The 18,707-nt window shown below is 44.6% G+C and overlaps 1 protein-coding gene and 1 long non-coding RNA gene across 4 annotated transcripts in view; both read left to right on the top strand.

Moving 5' to 3' along the window:
• The window catches only part of ETV6 (ETS variant transcription factor 6), a 253,331-nt gene that overhangs the window by 122,163 nt on the left and 112,461 nt on the right, over positions 1-18,707 (top strand). The gene's annotated exons all lie outside the window — the stretch shown is intronic.
• The window catches only part of LOC147579314 (uncharacterized), a 41,582-nt gene that overhangs the window by 1,788 nt on the left and 21,087 nt on the right, over positions 1-18,707 (top strand). The window lies entirely within an intron of this gene.

Below are 18,707 nucleotides of genomic sequence, written 5' to 3'. Positions count from 1 at the left end.
TCTAAAGATTTTTATTTTAGGATCATAATGTTGGAAGATCTTTAGATTGCCCATATCATAATGCCACTTCTAAGACTGGTTTTAAGGTTTCTGATCATGATTTAAGTATGAAAAGTCTTGATCTGGGGCGCCTGGGTGGCGCAGTCGGTTGAGCGTCCGACTTCAGCCAGGTCACGATCTCGCAGTCCGTGAGTTCGAGCCCCGCGTCGGGCTCTGGGCTGATGGCTCGGAGCCTGGAGCCTGTTTCCGATTCTGTGTCTCCCTCTCTCTCTGCCCCTCCCCCGTTCATGCTCTGTCTCTCTCTGTCCCAAAAATAAATAAACGTTGGAAAAAAAAAAAAAAAAAGAAAAGTCTTGATCTTATTTCCTTTGTCATTTCTAGGTCTTTTTTTAAAAAAATTTTTAAATGTTTATTCATTTTTTGAGAGAGAGAGAGAGAGAGAGAGAGAGCGCACAGCAGGGGAGGGGCAGAGAGAGAGAGAGGGAGACACAGAATCCGAAGCAGGCTCCAGGCTCTGAGCTGTCATCACAGAGCCCGATGTGGGGCTCGAACCCACGGATGATGGGATTATGACCTGAGCTGAAGTTGGATGCTTAACCTACTGAGCCACCCAGGTGCCCTTGTCATTTCTAGGTCTTAAATTTACTTTGTTGACATAAAAAGAATTTTTGTTTAGCTCAGCAAAAGTTAAAAGAGCAGTATATATCTTTTTTTTTTTTTTTTTTAGTTTTTTAATAAAGATTTTTTGCCTGAGAATCAACAGTGTTGGGACTGTTTCAGTTGAAAATGGAAATGTTCTTGAAGTTATATCAACATGGACAGGACGGTGAGCTAGAATTTTAGAGCTTGGTTTCCTGACTGCAGTTCTGGTTCTAGAACATTAGCATTGTCTGAGTTCAAATGTAAATAGACATTGTTTTGTTGTTATCTGCTAGTTTAAATTTTCATTCGGCTTGTAACGAAGAGATAATTGATCGCCCTGAACGCTTTGAAAGGACACTAGACAAGGCTCAGTCCCACTGAGCTGGTATTCAAAGCAACTTTTCTCATGCTCTGGCTTGTAGCACTTTCAGAAATAAGGTTTTAGGAGAAGAAGGAGGGCATTTGAAGAAAACAGAGCATATTTATAAGGAGAGCATACTTCATTCCCTTCAAAACACAAACAAATGAATAAACTGGGGGAAAAAAAAAAAAGAAACAAAACACCGATCCGAATCCCAGGAGTGGGAAGGGAACCCACCCCGTGGCTTCCGTTGCAGACACTACTGTTGCTGGGGGTGCAGCCGGATGCCTTTGACCCGAAAGTCGGGGAGAGGGAACATGGGCTGCGTGCTGCCGTGCCCTTGGGTGACCAAGGCTGCTGGTGCAGCCGCAGAGAAACGAGATAGCTTGGGGAGAACGGGGACACACGGTGTGTCATGGGAAGGAGGGCAGACCTGGAGCCCAGACAACTGAGGGCAAGGGACTGTTGGGGCAGGACCCCAGCCGCAAGGCCGATGGAGAAGTTGGCCGATCTCAGAGATCTCAGAAAGGAGAGGTGTTTTGTTTTGCTTTTGCTTTTAATGGAAGAGGGAGTTGAATGAGGAAGGATGGTGGGAAGCTTCAGGGCAGTTTCGTGTCCAGGGTTGAGAGATGTTCCTCCTGGCAGCAGAATGCCCGGCTTTCATCTTGTCCTGCATTGTGGCCCCACTGCCTGGGGAACTCCATCAACAACCCGCGTCTTAACCACCTAAGAGAGTTTACAAACGGGGCATGGGCCTTGTGCAGACAGACCTCCAAGAGTCAGGCACTAGGCTTGGGCCAGCTTGTGGACTCTCCTTCGTATCGCTGCAGTGCCCTGTCCATCTGCTTGCTCCAGGCCCTGCAGGCATGTGAAATGGCAGGGTCATTCTGTACCTTAGAATGTGTGTCCCCAAATCACATTTATCCCTGGAGCACATTTTTCCTCCTGGTGGTAAAGAATTAAATGTAAACAGGGCGCCTGGGTGGCTCAGTCGGTTAAGCGTCCAACTTCAGCTCAGGTCATGATCTCGTGGTTCACGAGTTTGAGCCCTGCGTTGCACTCTGTGCTGACAGCTCAGAGCCTGGAGCCTGCTTCAGACTCTGTTTCCCTCTCTCTCTCTCTTTCTGCCCTCTCTCTCTCTGTCTCTCTCTCTCACTTTCTTTCTTTCTTTTTTTTAATGTTTTATTTTTTTATTTTTGAGACAGAGAGAGACAGAGTATGAACAGGGGAGGGGCAGAGAGAGAGGGAGACACAGAATCTGAAATGGGCTCCAGGCTCTGAGCGGTCAGCACAGAGCCTGACGCGGGGCTTGAATTCACGGACCGTGAGATCATGACCTGAGCCGAAGTCGGACGCTTAACCGACTGAGCCACCCAGGCGCCCCTCTCTCTCTCACTTCCAAGAATAAATAAACATTAAAAAAAAATTTGTATAAAGAGTTAAATGTAAACAAATGGTGTTCAGCTGTCCCCTTAGCTCATAAAAACCCATATATAGCTCATATTCTGTCTGAAATATAGTACAGGTTGACCTGTTTCTACTAACCACCTTTTCTAGCCTAATAATTAATCTGGCAAAATGCACGTAGATTCCAACTGTGGTTCCGCAAGGAGGAGCTCATCATAACCACTGCCCTGCCTCTTGAAGGAACTTGGGAGAAAATGAACAACTGGTAACTTGTTAGCTAGCCTCTGAATGAGGGAGAGTGCTGTTTTAGCCAGGCCCCAGGAATTCTGAATGATGCGGGAGAGGACTGTGGCTCCATGGGGGCAGGCTAGGGAATTATCCATCCCTCTTCCTCTGAATGGGTCACAACGGAGTGTCTCATCAGGAACTGTGTGTATAAAAACATGACGTCTGCAGATTTGGGCATGGCTAGATGCCTTCGCTGCGTGCTGTATCTTTAATTCCTATCCAGGCACAGTCTCAACCTTGCATGACATCTTGTAGCAGAGGGCAATTTGTTTTCTCCAGTCAAATCTATGATTTGAGAATGTGGCTATTAATGATTGAGAGTACAGGAAAACGTGGGGGTCCAGAAGGGTAAAGCTGATTCCCGGGACCGTAAACTTGGGACTCTGAACTGTGGATGGTGGCTACAAAAGTCCTGGCCAAGGCAGGGAGGCTGATAGTGGGGGGCAGTCTCCTTCACTGGGAGACTCTAGGTTCTAATCCTGGAAAGTTCATTGTGGAAGAAAACTTAGCCAGTCACAACAAGCAATTGCCAGACTTATTTTGTGGCAGGCCCTGTGATGAGTGCTGGAGTTACACGTCGAATAAAATACAGATACTCCTCTTTATGACTTACTAAAATGTTTTTATGTGAGTTTGTGTTCGCTTTTGCAGCAAATATGAACTGAGCAGCCATCATGTGCCAGGCGGATGCTAGACGATGTGGAAACTTCAGTGAACAGGAGCAGACATGTTGTCCTGTTAATTTGTAGAATTTACACTCCAGAGGGGTCTCTACCCACCCCATCAAAATATGTACAGAAGACACTGTCACTGCCCTACTTCTGAGTCTGTGCTCAGGTCACTCCCTGAGTTGAGTCTTTCCACATTTATAAATATCCCTATTGTGGGAGCCACTGAAAAGGACAGAGGAACCTGATAAGCCAGGCAGGCGGAGCACCCAAGCAATGGTTTGTGAACAGTTAGTGGGGCAGCCAGAGTTCCCTGCACCAAGCATTATGTTTTCTGTGTGCACATCAGCGTGTTACTGATTGCTTCCTTGTGCTGATCTGTTTTTATTTCCTGTAGTTCTTCAGGTCTGTCCAAGCCAGTATGATCTATCTTCTACTAATGTTTCTGGAGTTCTAGGGAGCTGTTTAATGCACTTTCTTCTGCATCTGCCACAGCATCAGGCCCCATGCCCACTAACCATGCTTGATGGTGATGCCCAGAGATGATGGTTATTACCAGCCCTGGGTTTGGAAGCCAGTCTACCAGTGATGGAACCGTCAAGGCTCAGCCTAGGAGCTCATAGTCCCGTGGGAGAAGGAGCTCAGGACCACGTGCAGGAAGCTATGGGGTGATGGAAATTGATTTCAGGTACTGAGGTAAATCTCCAGTGAGGTGAAGACAAACAGGTCAGGACAAAGCCCTTATGTCATAGCAGCACTACAGAGTCCCAGGGTGGGGACCTGACTTCTCCTTTAGACTGAGCATTGAAATTAACTCACCAAAGAACAAATACTGGAAGTATGTACTTGAAATGATACCATACAAGATTTTGGTTTTTTAGCTGGCAGATTTTTTTTTTTAATGCTAATTCTCAATTCAGACTAGTTGGTGGTGGGGAGCCGTGCCCATGGATTCGTGCTTGGCACAGGTAGGCATAACAGATTTGCAACAGCAGCTCACGCAAGAGGCATGTATGTGTAAGTGACATGAAAAAACACCAACAGGGGCACCTGGGTGGCTCAGGCAGTTGAGCGTCCGACTTCGGCTCAGGTCACGATCTTGCGGTTTGTGAGTTCGAGCCCCGCGTCGGGCTCTGTGCTGACAGCTCAGAGTCTGGAGCCTTCTTTGGATTCTGTATAACCCCCTCTTTGCCCCTCCCCCACTCATGCTCTGTCTCGCTCTCTCAAAAATAAATAAATGTTAAAAAAAAAAAAAAACCACCACCAACAGCAACCCACCCGAGAACAAAAACGCAATCTGCTGAGCATACCCTTTGGCACATGTGGGTTAAGATCCTTAAAACAGTTTAACTCCTCAGCTCAGTAACCTCTTCTCTAAAAATCCATCACTAGGAAACAGTCTCAGATGCCGACAGTGGTTCTCACACATGGACGTACGGCCAACAAGACATCAGTTCAATGAATTAGGGAAGGTCATTACACCAGAATATTATGCGGCAGTTAAAAATCATGTTTTTGAAATGTTCATCTCATATAATTGCAAAGGAAGGATACACATCTGTGTCCTCAAAATAATCCCATTTTAAAAAATCCATTAAAATAGACCAGAAGGAAATGCAGGAAAATAGTTCTTGTGGTTATCTCTAGGTGAAAGGACTACAGGTAGAGGGTTTTTTTTTTCCCTCTTTCTCTACTGTAATTTTTTTCTAGCATTGTCTAGGATTATTTTTGTCTTAACGAAATCATGATCACATCCGTCCCCAGCTGGCCACTTTGCACCTAGATTCATTGTGTTAAACTGCAAGCAAAGAATTAGCATTAAAGAATGTTATTTAATTAAAGTGCTTTCCATTGTCCCCTTCCCCCTACCGTTAAAACCCCTCAGGACCTTCCCACTGCACCTAGGACAAATGCAGCAGCCTGCAGGGTCCCGCACACCCTGGGTCCCACTCACCTCTGCAGCTTTATTTTGTATACTCACCTCCTTGCTCTCTGCTTTCCAGCCATACTGGGCCTTTTTCAGTTTCCTGTACAGATCACCTTCTCTCTCTTCCTTCTGGCTGCAACACTCTTCTCTAGGCTGAGCCCTTCCCCCCCCGTACCGCCCCCACCCCCCTAATTCAGCAAGATAAATTCAATATAATTCCAACTCATCCTTTAGACCTCTGCCGAAGTCACTTATGCCTGAGGACTCACCAGCGCCCCCAGTGTACTTCCAACAGGCTCTCTACTTCCCTTCTTACAACATGGGTTCCCACCCTGTCCTTAAGCCTAAACCACACGCTGTAGAGGGCTGGAACCGTGCCATCTAGATCACTACTGCGTTCCCCCAGAATGCAGCACAGGGTTGAGCTGACCATAGAGGGCTCTGAAGTATCGATGAGTGGGTGAATCGCATCTAACTAGACTGAAACTTCTGTTCTGTTCTCAGGGCAGGCTGTGCTGATTGTCAAAAATGCCCTATGTGCCTGAACGTCACAAAGTCTCATTTTTCTCATGCCTGAAAGGAGGCTCCCAGTACCTATAGTACACTGTTGTGTTGCATGAGTTGTTGCTTATGAAGTGCCTATTAGAGCGTGTGGCACACGGCAGGTACTTAGTAAACGATGCTGTCTTCCTGGGCCGTCCCCGGTGATTGTTTACACAGCCAGGCCTGGCATACACCTGTTGTTTTTGTTTTTTTAAGCTTATTTATTTATTTAGAGACGGAGACAGTGTGAGTAGGGGAGGGGCAGAGACAGAAGGAGACAGAAAATCCCAAGCACCGCCCTGAAGCGGGGCTCGATCCCACCAACCGTGAGAGCATGACCTGAGCTGAGATCAAGAGTCGGACGCTTAACCGACTGAGCCACCCAGGCGCCCCAGCATACAGCTGGTTTTAATGTGACCTTATCTGCTATAAGTCACTCGAGGAGGGGTTTCCCCAGAAGAAACTTTTTTTTTTTTCCCCTCCCTAGACGATGAAGTCTCGTTAGTACTCCTCATAAGCTCTAAGGCAGAGTCAGTTTTCTGGGCCCCAGCACAGCGCCAGACTCGCGATGTGGATGTGTGCCAAATTGACCAGGACCAGGCTGAGGTACCGAGTGAAACCTGTGTGTCCATCGGCTGCCTTCTTCTTGTGGATGCAACTCCCTCTGAACTCTGCCTGAAATCGTTTGCCCGGTTGGAAGAGTAGAAAGGGAACTTCCCTGACGGGTCAAAGAGTTCTTATTTTTCTTTTCTAAACACCACTCTTCTTTCAGACGCCATTCAACTAGCCCAGTTGTGGATCCTGGGCTTCAGCTGTGTGGTTATGAAAGCCGAGTTCTTTCTCTGAGGTCAGAGCCCTGGGTGTGGGTGATCTCAGGTAAAAGGTCTCGGGGATTCAGACATGTCATTCTTTTGTGTAACTGACTTTTCAAGTCCTCCAGCCCTGAGACTATCCCCTTATTGTAGCTTCTCGAACGTTGTCACACTGTCAGACTTGGGCTGGCGGGGTTTTTTTTCTCCCAAACAACCAAAATCAGATTCATTTTGGAAGCAGATGTTGGTATGGCTGTTGTTCTTCCTACGTCTGGACCCTGAAGAATTCAGAACTAGATTCGGTACTTTGCCGTGTATTCTCACAGGTTAGGTTTTCGAGCAAACACGAAACTTGGACCTAGTAGCTTCCGTATGCATGCACACCGCCACCTGTGTTTATGTGTGTGTGCTTTCTAGAATAAGACCTCCTTTAAAACTCAACCTCCCATCATTTGAGAACTGATTTGCTATTTTATAGCTTGTCCTTTTTACGGCTCTTGGAGAATCACTGCACCAAATATATTTGGCAGGAACTTAGCACGCAAGCCCTCCCTCAGAACTTGCTACCAAATTTGCTGAGTTCCCTTCTTAAAAACTTGAAATTCCTCTAACTTTTTCCTGTGATGTGCTCATTTTTGATCTAAAACTGTAGTTGAAAGCCTGTCTTGGTAATCATTCACATCAAGAAAAGAACGAATTTCTCAAAAAAGAAGTCAGGTGCTAAAAATAACCTCCACGCTAAGACCCACTTACTTTTCTACCTAGGGAATCAAGGCAGAAACATTTCTAGGCTAGAAATGGCATAGTTCAAGTGATGCAACCATTTCGCTGCCTACTATTTTTTTTTTCTTTTCTGCCAGAAGGAAAATATATAATGTAATGTAGAAAAATTTCCCCTGAGTTGTTAAAATAATCACTGAAATAACCTCTGGTGCTCAGTACGATACCCTGAAATCTTGGATCTTCAGAATCGTTCATTTCTGAGGTTTTTCCGGACAGCCAGGCTTTTACTCAAAAATTGGTTGGTAGAGCAATTGCTGCTGTTACAATTGCGTACATTATGAGAATCCTTTGTGGAGGTAAAAGGTGGAAAGAAAATCGCTGAGAAGTGACCAGTGACTCCCTTCTGTGTTTGTCTAGTGTGCTGTGTAATTAAATGAGTGGGTCAAGTCTGTCTGAAGTAAAGTATTATGCACCATCAAATAAATGACATGACTTTTAAAAAGGTTGTGCACGTAATTTTTTTCTTCTGTGACTATAGCATTACAAATGTTCTACCTTTAGCCTTCCCTGCTTTCTGTTACACGGATGCCAAAAAACAATAGGGTTAATTAGGACTCATTCTTTTTTTTCTCTTCCTAGCACAGAGGAGGCTTTCAATATGTGCCGAATGAATGAACCAGTCTGTGAGTCATAATTTATCACATCGCTGATTAATAGAAGCACAATTGTTATCTTCTCTAATAGATGTAGCTGACTTTTTTTAAGTTGAGATAATCTCAATGGCTGGGGTGCCAGCATTTTAGAAAAATTGTGGGTTTATGTTGGAAGTAGTTTTTAGGGTCAGTATCCTTTTTACTACATCAGGACAAGAGCAGATATTTAGCAGACTCATTCTGTGATGGAACACTGTTAGAAGTGTGTCAATTCTTACGTGCAAGTAACAAGTTATGTTATTTATAACATAATGTATATGTTATATATATGTTATGTATATGTTATATATAACTTAGTTATGTATATATATGTATGCATACATATGTAAGTTATGTATAACTTAGAAAAAGGTCTCATTGGAAAGATATTAGGTAATTCATGGGCTCAATTAAGAAAAAAAAAAGCAGGGGCGCCTGGGTGGCGCTCAGGTGTGAAGCGTGAGTTAAGCAGAAGTGTCCGACTCTTGATTTTGGCTCAGGTCATGATCTCACGGTTCCTGGGATGGAGCCCTGTGTCGGGCTCTGTGCTGATAGCATGGAGTGGGCTTGGGAATCTCTCTCTCCCTCTGTCTCTGCCCCTCCCCTGCTCACGCACGCATATTCTCTCTCTCTCTCTCTCTCTCTCTCTCTCTCTCTCTCAAATAAACATCAGAAAACAAATAAAAGCAGACCCCAAGGCTTCCTCAGGGGCCAGAGCTCAGCCGAGGTCCTACCACAGGGACAGTGCTCCCTGAATGCCTCCGCTGTGTGGCTGCCAGTGGGCACACAACTTATGAAGCTGATGCCCCTGCCATGATGCCAACATCCCTGGGGAAGTGGTCACTCCCTTAAGATTCAAAAACTGGGACAGGTGCATCTGATGGGCCCGGCTTCTGATCCAGAGAACAGGTGAGAAAGCCTGCCAATCCTGGGATTCCCCCAGCAGAAGGGGTATGGGGATACTGAGCAGAAAAACATCTGGAAGTCTAGCATCAGATTGTAAGCTATTGCACAGCACCGTGTTTCACCTTGTTTTCGTGTCCTTTATTCGTGGCAAAGTTAAGTGGTTCCACGTTTGCGTTGCCCAGGTCAACACACAGAATGGCAGTGGCTTGTTTTCCTTGTTATCTTTGTTCCTCGTTCACGTATGAGGCTTTAGCGAGTTGTGTGCAATGAATTTTTTTGTTGTTGTTGTTTCTAAATTCTGTTAGCATGCTGAGAAGCCTGCCTGTGCAGTGAAACGGTAGCTAAGCCCTACTCCAAGAAAACGATGGGACCAGCTTTCTAACATGGGCAGCGTCCAGTTCTTGGGAAGTGTTTTATTTCCTTTTTAAAAAATTGCTTTTAATAATATCTGATACATATCGATGAGTCTAAGAGCTGTAAAGGCCCTCAGAGATGATATTTTTTGACTTGTCACCCAAGTCATGAATGTCTCAGTGGCATCCCAGATACAGCAGGACGTTGACCTTCTGCTTGGATATGGTCAGTGAAGAGCATGTCACTGCTCCCTTTTCCATCCCATTTTTGGATGTGTCTGGATAGGATAAGACTTCTCTGAAATTCACTTCATTGTCACTTTGCCCTTTGGTTCTAGTTTTGTCATGTGGGACCAAACGGGACATGTTCCTTCTGCATTAATTCTAGAGACAAACTAAACTTTGGAGTCAGGTATGGATTTGACTCCCACCTTTGCCATTACCAGCTCGTCGAATTTTAGAATCACTGGATCATCTTTTTTGAACTGCTTTTCCTCATTGGGAAGATGAGAAATAACAGCTCCTTGGCAGGGATTAAGATATAATGGAGAATATGTTACAATATGCCTGGCCAGTAGTATAGTTCCTTAATCAATGCTGACTGTCGTTTTTGTTATTAGTCATACATTTAAAGATGATTATCTTGTCCCTTCAGTCTTGTTTCCACGTTGGGCCTCTGCTCACCTGAGACGAATCCTCCTGGATAATTTACCATTCTGGTCTTCCTCCTGAGTGCCCTTCTGTCCCTGTTCTTCCAGTTTTATTAATATTTGTGTGAAAATGTGGTTGGGGCTCCTCGGTGGCTCAGTTGGTTAAGCATCCAACTTCAGCTCAGGTCTTGATGTCATGGTTTGTGAGTTCGAGCCCCGCTTCAGGCTTTGTGCTGACAGCTCAGAGACTGGAGCCTGCTTCAGATTCTGTCTCTCTCTCTCTCTCTCTCTCTCTCTCTCCCTCTCCCCGCCCCTCCCCACTCATGCTCTGTCTCTCTGTCTCAAAAATAAAAAACACTAAAAAAAAAATTTAGAAAATGTGATTTGCACACCAACTGGGCTAAGGGGAATGGGAGTAGGACATCCATTAGGTGTAAACGAATTGTTGACTAAATCAGTAGGCACTTCATCAGTGTGGCATAAGGTGATCGCATTTTAGTATCGATGTCGTACTCAGGTTGACCATTTTTACTCGGACTGTAGCCAAAGTCAGAATTCTCCTCCCTTATGCTTCAGTGGATTTTTTTTTAAGCTAAATGTGTGCCTTTACATTTAATCCTATTAAATTTCATTTAAGCTGGCTGAGGCAATTTGGATCTTATGTTCTTCCCTCTTGAGAATCTCTTCTACTGTATGTCAAACAGCTTAGATGAGAAGTCCCTATAGGCCTTTGTGTTAATTATTTGGAAGGACAGGATTGAATGGGACAGGATCAGTGAAGAAGCCCTGTGGCATACTACTCGAGAGTGTCTTCCAGGTAGGTACAGACTGATCTTTGTAATTTATAAGTATGTTGTGGTTATGTAGTGTTTTATGACATATAAATCTCTTTTTGTGTGCCATGCATTAGATATGCCAGAAGTGACACATCATCATTTTTGCAAATGTGCACAATGGTACTACATTTCACTTTAACCCGTAAGAAAATGCAAACTGTCGGATTATTTGCTGAAGTCAAAGATGCACTCCTTGGCTCTCCTAGCAAATCTTTACTAACTACCCTCTTTCACTTTGCTTGTCTGCTCGTGATGAACCTAAAACCTTACAGTTAGGCTTTTGGAAAAGGTCTTCTTGGATCTGTGGCAGTAAACAGATGGTTAATTTATATACTCTCCGTGCTTTTCAAAGAGAAAAAGGAGAGTTGTAGGTTTGCCAGGGAGGAGTTTTTAAACCTGGCCACACAGCTAAAATGTGTCTGAAATCTACTGGGTGAGAGAGAGCGTCTTCTTTTACCATAACAGTATGTATATGTGTATATTTGGATGTTTTCTTCCGGTGAACACTTATGACAATGGGTTTTGTATTTTATTTTTCATTTTAAAGTGGACTCTGTGGAACGTTCACTAATGTAATAGGAAGACAGAGGGATCGGGGGATCACTGGGAAATGCTTGGAATCAACCCATTACATGATGTCCGTGGTAACGAGTTCAGAAGGATAACTTTTCTCGCTTATGTGCTATTTCTCTCTAAATATCTTTTCAGAAAGTTCTCAAAAAGTAGCTTGCAACCGTAAGGCCAAAAGACTATGCCACCTTGGTTTGTATGTGTATACAATTATATATAAGTTAGCCTCTGGGTGTTGACCCAAGAAATGCAATTCAGTGATTTCTGTGTGTAAGAAAAATCTGGGAAGTATACACATATATGAACCAATAACTGCAAGTCTGTGACTGGCTGAAGGAGGAAGTGGGTGCTAGCTTTTGAGGGGCTCAGGGTATGCCATCCTAATGAGTTCAGATTTCACCCTGAAGGTTGTAGGGTGGCTCAAGGGAATTTAAATAGGAAAGAGACGCGATCAGATTTACGTTTAAAAGCTTTCATAGGTAGCAACACAGAGGACGGGGTGAGGTAAAAAGCTGTTGCACTGATCCAGGTGAGAAAAAATACAAGTCTAAACTAAGGCAGCGGCAGTGGGGATGGAGTGAACTGGAAATACGCAACTGACATTAAGTAGATTCATTGGGCAAGGTTTAGCGACATCAGATGAGAAGGTTGAGAGCAAGAAGCAGAAAAGATGGCTCTTTGTAAAGGGCCCATTATGTAGGGTGTCAAGATGAGAAGGAGGAGCCTGTGCAGAAGCACAGGGAGAAAGAGGAGGGAAATCCTAGACAGACCAAAGAAAGCGGATTTCGGGAAGGAGAGAGCGATCCTGAACAACCAAGTACTGTGAGAGGTCAGAGAAGATGAGGACTAAGGAAGTCATCAGTGACTCGGTCAGAACAGTTTTTGAGGTGGGGAGAGGCTAGCGCCGACCTGACTGCTGTACATTGAAGCGTGGAAAAAAGTGATGGTAGGTGTCCCTTTGGCTGACCGTGGATTAGAACAGATCAGAGAGGAGTGGGGGAGGGGCAGCCGTGGGTAAAGGGAGGGTTTCGTTTGTTCAGTGGCAGGTGTTCGTCCATGAAGAATTGCCGGTGAGAGTTGAGAGCTGAAAACAGAGGAGAAGTAAGGGGTGACTGAGGGGACTAGGTCTTGTAGAAATGGGAGAAAACGAGATACAAAATAAAAATGGAGGCGTTCCTTCGTGTTCAATAGGAGGATGGGTTCATTCCACTGAAACAAGAAGAAAGGCATGTAGAAAACTACAGCTGGATGAGGGCAGGCTGGAAGGTAATGAGAATTCCCCCATGGAATTCATTCCCGCCCCCCACCCTGCACCCTACAGAGAAGCCACACATGGAAGAGGTAGCAGTTAAAAGGCAACGGGAGAGTGGCCGAGTAAGCCAGAGATTGGTTGCTTGGCAAATTGGGGGACCTGGCATTGCCTCCCAGCAGGAGACGGGGCATCTGTGTTGGTATACAGGTCGGTCCGTCTGTGTGATTTTCCCCTGTGCTGGTCAGCACTGTGGTGTAGCTGGGAAGAAAGGAGATGGCCAGATTCATTCTTTCTGAAAGTACGGAGCACCTGCTGTATGCCAGGTACGTACGTTCCATATCATTGAGAGGCAGCAGCTAACAAAATAGAGGAGTGAGGAAGAAAGCCGTGCCGCTCTCTGGGTTAAATGTATTCCAAGCACGGAGAGCCGTGAAGGCCTTGAGGAGGAAATATGTTGGGTGTATTAAAAAGGCACAGCGATGAAGCAAGTGTGTCTGAAATGATGTCTGGCAGGTGAGGGACACTCGGGTTTGGAAGGAGGGGTGGGAACAGAATTTGGGAAGACCCTTCAGGCCATTGTAAAAAGTTTGGCTTTTAATTTGCCAGTGAAAATTTTAAGCAGAGGACTGACATAGTCCGACTTTGATTTTTAAAGAATCACTCTGGCTGCTGGAGAGATAAGAGGAGGGAGAGTATAAGGAGGGAGGGAGGAGCCTAAAAGCGGAGAGGCCTATTAGGAGCCTGTTAAATAGTAAGTCTGGTGAGCCATGATGGAAGGTTAGGCCACGCATATTCCTACCTCAGGGCCTTTGCACTTCCTGTTCTCTGTGTCTGGGATCCTCTTCTTCTAGATATTCCCGTGGCCCACACCCTCCCCTCCTTCAGATGTCTGCTTAATGTGAGTCCTTCATAGCAGCCCTCATGCCCTCACCAGCACACCCTTTCCATGACATTTTTTTTCTCCATAAAACTTAACCACCATTTGACGTTCTACTTGTTTATTTATTTATTGTCTATCCTGACAAGAATGCAAGGTTTTTAAGAACAGAGATTTCACTCTGTTTTGTCCATTGCTGTGTGCCTGCTCCCTAGAGCCATGCCTTCCCTGAGGAGGTGCTCCATAAATATTGGTTGACTCAATTAAGGAATGAAGTGCTCCTGTCTCCCTTATCACCAATTCCACCTCCACCATTACAATTAGTAAGAACAGTGGCAGTGATAATATTCCATTTCCTTACCGCCTCTCCCTTTTTGTAAAGATGAGGTACATCGGGCTTCACCGGTCTTCCTCTGCAGAGTAGAAGTCACTCACTAAGCCATGGAGTCAATTTCGTGGCTCCTCATGCAGCAAGCATCCTTTGCCTTTGGTTTGTGTCCGTCTTTGCGTCTGTTTAGTCACGTCGCTCACGCTCTTCAGAATCCTCTAGCTTAAACTCTGAGTAATTCTGGACAGTGGAGTTAGCTGGGAACTTGAGAACCAGATGAAGGATTCTGCCAATAGCATGCCGTATGTGCTTGGCATCTAATTTTGGCACTCGTTTTAGCAGGTTTGATTGCATAATTCAGGCATTGGCGACAAAAAGTGACCACGTATCCAGGGAGGGGAGGATTGGGAGGCACAAGATGGAAGCTGTTCTAGGGATTCAGAGAATGGGCTAGGGCTCTTGTTTTTAAAAAGATGCCCACATTTCCAGCGGGATTCTTCCAGGCCTCCTGCATAGACCATCATGGAGTATTTACTTCCTTTGGGGACTACAGGATGATGCTCTTGTGGTCCTTTCATAGCAAGTCTCCATTTTATTATTATTTTTTTTTTATGCCTGCATCCTGTGTTTTGAAATATTTTCTCTCCTACAAAATCAGTATCAATTAAGTACAACTTAATTTGTTTTCCCACTTGTTCCTGATTAAAGACCTATATCTATAGACCGCTATCCGAACTTCCAAGTATGACAAAACTGCAAAGAGCGTATGTAATTGACATGATTCCAAAATAAAAGCCAAGAATTTGTAGATTTCACACCCACACCCTCATTGTGGGTCCATAACAGGATTCCTGATCATTTTGAATGTGCAAATACGATGCCTTTTGAGCACCCTCAGTTCGTTCCTAGAAGAGAGACTTTATTGTGGTTTGTTTTGTTTTCAGTGTGTGGAATTTTAAGTTGTGAGTGAAAGAGCGCTCGGCATCACGAGGCAGGACAAGAGATCTGTCCCTCAGCAGACAGGTGATCATGGGCAAGTCTCTTGGAGAAGACAGAAGCATGAGAGTTCTGAACCGGGTGACTTCTAAAGACTCTTCCACCGTGAAACTGCAGCAATCTTTCACACATGTCCATGCCTGTTGTCTCTTTTTGCAGCCTTCAGGGTTAATGAGAGCTCTCGGGAACACTGTGACCTTAGAGGGAACTGGCTTACATCAAGAGAGCAGATGCCAGCTCCCTCTAGTACTCTCCTGGGCACATGACCCACTCCCTTTTTGAAACCCTGAATCTTTACATCACTGGTAAGTGCCTGTATAATTGATACTGTTGCCAGTGATCAAACACGGAGATTACCAAATGATAGAGCTGGAAGAGACCCTAAGGTATTATCTAGTCCAATTATGGCCCCCAGACACCTATGTGTCTGAAAAAAGAGATGGGGGCGGGTCTGTGAGCCAACTCTAGTATTCCAGATGCCCTATGGTAATTCTGTATTTGAGGATAATACTGTAAGGTTAATCAAGCTAGGGAAGCATGAGGTTCCTCTGCTTTGGGCAGGAATTATCAATATGTGGATAAATCAGTTGTTCCTAGTAACTGCTCGTGGGGAAGCAAAAGCTTTCGAAAACCAAATGCCTGTAGCTGTTTTGTCCAGTACAATTAGCCACTGGCCACGTACTGAGCACTTGAAACAGAGCCAATCCCTAAGTATGCTGTCAGTGCTAAATGCGTACCAGACTTCAAAAACTTAGTAGAAAAATGTGAAGTTGAGGCGCCTGGGTGGCTCAGTCGGTTAAGCGTCCGACTTCGGCTCAGGTCACGATCTCACGGTCCGTGAGTTCGAGCCCCACGTCGGGCTCTGTGCCGACCGCTCAGAGCCTGGAGCCTGTTTCAGATTCTGTGTCTCCCTCTCTCTCTGACCCTCCCCCGTTCATGCTCTGTCTCTCTCTGTCTCAAAAATAAATAAACGTTAAAAAAAATTTTTTTAAAAGAAAAATGTGAAGTATCTTACGTTTTTAGATTGGTTACATATTTAAGTGATAATATTTTAGATATATCAAATTTAAAAAGTAATCAAAAGTAATGTAAATTCTTTCCTTTTACTTCTTTTTACTGTGGGGCCTACACATCTCAAATCACATCGTGTGGTTTCCATTGTACTTCTGTTAGAAGCTGTGGTCTGTTGTGAGAGATTTCTGGGCGGTGAAGTGTCTGGGACTCGTTCTTTATTTGGTAGACCCACAAAGTGAGATCAGAGAGGTTAGGCCACTTGTTCAGGATCACACAGCAAGTTGGTAGCTGAACCAGGATTAGGCCAGTGTGCTTTCCAATGCTGAAAACAGCCTCAGGGTTCACAGTGATTTGTTTTACTATGGGTCTGTAAAATTGCTTCTTTGAGTAAATGCCAAGGTTCTTGTATAGATGATTGGCAGTTGTGTCCCTCCAGAATCAAATCCAACCAAAAACAAAAAGAAAAGAAGGAAGAAAAGGAGAGAGAAAAGGCTTTCCCTTTAAAGGACCCAGTGAGAAATTGCAGTTTTCATTCTTGAGCAGATTTCCTTTACCCCCAGCACCCTGGCGTGGAACATTAATTGCTGAAGAAAACCGCAATAAGAAAACATTGACAAGGAGTGCAGCCCTCATTCAGCATGCTTTCCCCTTCAACGCAGCAAGAATCCCTCATTAAAAGATTAAGGCTGACCAGAAATAAATTGTCTCTTGGTCCCCAGGCAGTTCATTTGACATCATTTCCACAGGATTAGGGACCCCAATGGCATGTGCTTAGCATGGGGCTATGTTAATACTACACAGGATTATTCTCAAAAATTTTAAAATATATTTTTAAGTATTGAACTACTACTAATTAAGACTTTAATGTGACTAATAACTATGATATTTTGCCCACAAATGGGGACTTTTCTCCCCCCCCACCACACCAGTGTGTAACCACACGCAGCAATTCTACCTTAAAAAATTTAGGGGCGCCTGGGTGGCGCAGTCGGTTAAGCGTCCGACTTCAGCCAGGTCACGATCTCACGGTCCGTGAGTTCGAGCCCCGTGTCGGGCTCTGGGCTGATGGCTCGGAGCCTGGAGCCTGTTTCCGATTCTGTGTCTCCCTCTCTCTCTGCCCTTCCCCTGTTCATGCTCTGTCTCTCTCTGTCCCAAAAATAAATAAAAAACGTTGAAAAAAAAATTTATAAAAAGCAGACCATGAAGTATAGCAACATCATGATCACTTGAGGAATTGTGCAATTGTGTGGAATGGAAATTTAGCCTCTACTGCACGTGGTCCTCGGTCCCTTCTGTGAGCCATCATTTCTCGTCTTTGTGTTTTCTATGGTTATGTTGTACGTGTAGAGTTTAAAGAAGCTAAAAATTTTATAAGGTACATTACGAAATCTTTTGTGCCCCCTCCCCCTACTCTACATCCCTACTCTTGATTTCCTGCCCACCAGAGGCAACCACTTTTATATCTTTGAACTGATTCTTTAGTCATTTACCTCCATTTCTTAAATCACACACTCAGGGTGCCTGGGTGGCTCAGTCCGTTGAACATCTAACTCTTGACTTAAGCTCAGGTCACGATCCAACAACCGAGCCCCACGTCGGGCTCCATGCTGAGTCCCTCTCGCCTGCTTTCTCTCTCTCTCTCTCAAATAAAATAAAATAAAAAATTAAATTACACACTGACATTGCTACTTATTTCTTTTTCAGTTCTAGACATTATCCTTTCTTATCCCACGGTAGAAGATGACACTTTATCTCTTTTGTCCCCTACCCCTAGCCCTACCATAGAAGCATCCAGGTAGTCATAATTTCAGACAGGTCAATATTTAGTGTTTCCATGCCGTCATTATATAAATGCGATCATATCTGACTCACGTACTCTATTAAGATTGCTTTTCTTTACTGTAACTTCTGGTTTTCCCTGGAGTTAATAACTATGGTGTTTTTACCATGTACTTCCATTTTTTTTTTTTTTAATTTTTAAAAAAAAATTTTTTTTTTCAACGTTTATTTATTTTTGGGACAGAGAGAGACAGAGCATGAACGGGGGAGGGGCAGAGAGAGAGAGAGACACAGAATCGGAAACAGGCTCCAGGCTCTGAGCCATCAGCCCACAGCCTGACGCGGGGCTCGAACTCACGGACCGCGAGATCGTGACCTGGCTGAAGTCGGACGCTTAACCGACTGCGCCACCCAGGCGCCCCTGTACTTCCATTTTTAATGTACTGATAACTTAATTTTTATGTACTCATTGCTAATTCACCTTTCTCAGATGCAGTGGGTGTTAACAAATCCTGGAGCAAGAGTCTGAGAACCTTCCACCTTCTCTGGTCTTGGCTTTCGCGTGGTGCTCCGCTGCCATCTGGGCCTTTCTTCACTTCACCTCCTCTTTGAGTTTGATTCCGTTTCCTGAATTCCATGCCTTTTCTTGTTTTAGTTTATTTTCTAGCTTTAATGGAGGACAGTTTTCAATAGCTTCCTAGGGATGGGGAGGGGGTGGGGCGGGGCTAGAGGGGAAGTAAAATTGTTGAAAACTTGCACATCAGAAAATATCTTTCCTCTCTCCCCCTATTTGATAGTTGGACTTAATAAGTTGCCTAAGGATACAGTTCTAGGCAGGAAATAAGTTTCCCCCAGAATTTTGAAGGCACTGGTCCATTGTATTGTCTTTCAGTGCTGCTGTTGCAAAGACCGTGCCTTCCTGACTCTTAATCCTTGGTGTGTAACTTGTTTTGTTTGTTTATTTGTCCTCCGGGAGTATTTTTATCCTCCGCATTCTAAATTCACTGTCGTGTGCCTTGGCGTGGGTCTGTGTTAGTCCATTCAGGCCATTGCAGACCTGACACTTATTTCCTTCAGTTCTGG

Source organism: Puma concolor, chromosome B4, assembly GCF_028749965.1.
Source record: "Puma concolor isolate L17-30 chromosome B4, mPumCon1.1.hap2, whole genome shotgun sequence".
Lineage (NCBI taxonomy): Eukaryota > Metazoa > Chordata > Mammalia > Carnivora > Felidae > Puma > Puma concolor.
This window is presented reverse-complemented; position numbering and strand designations above follow the sequence as displayed.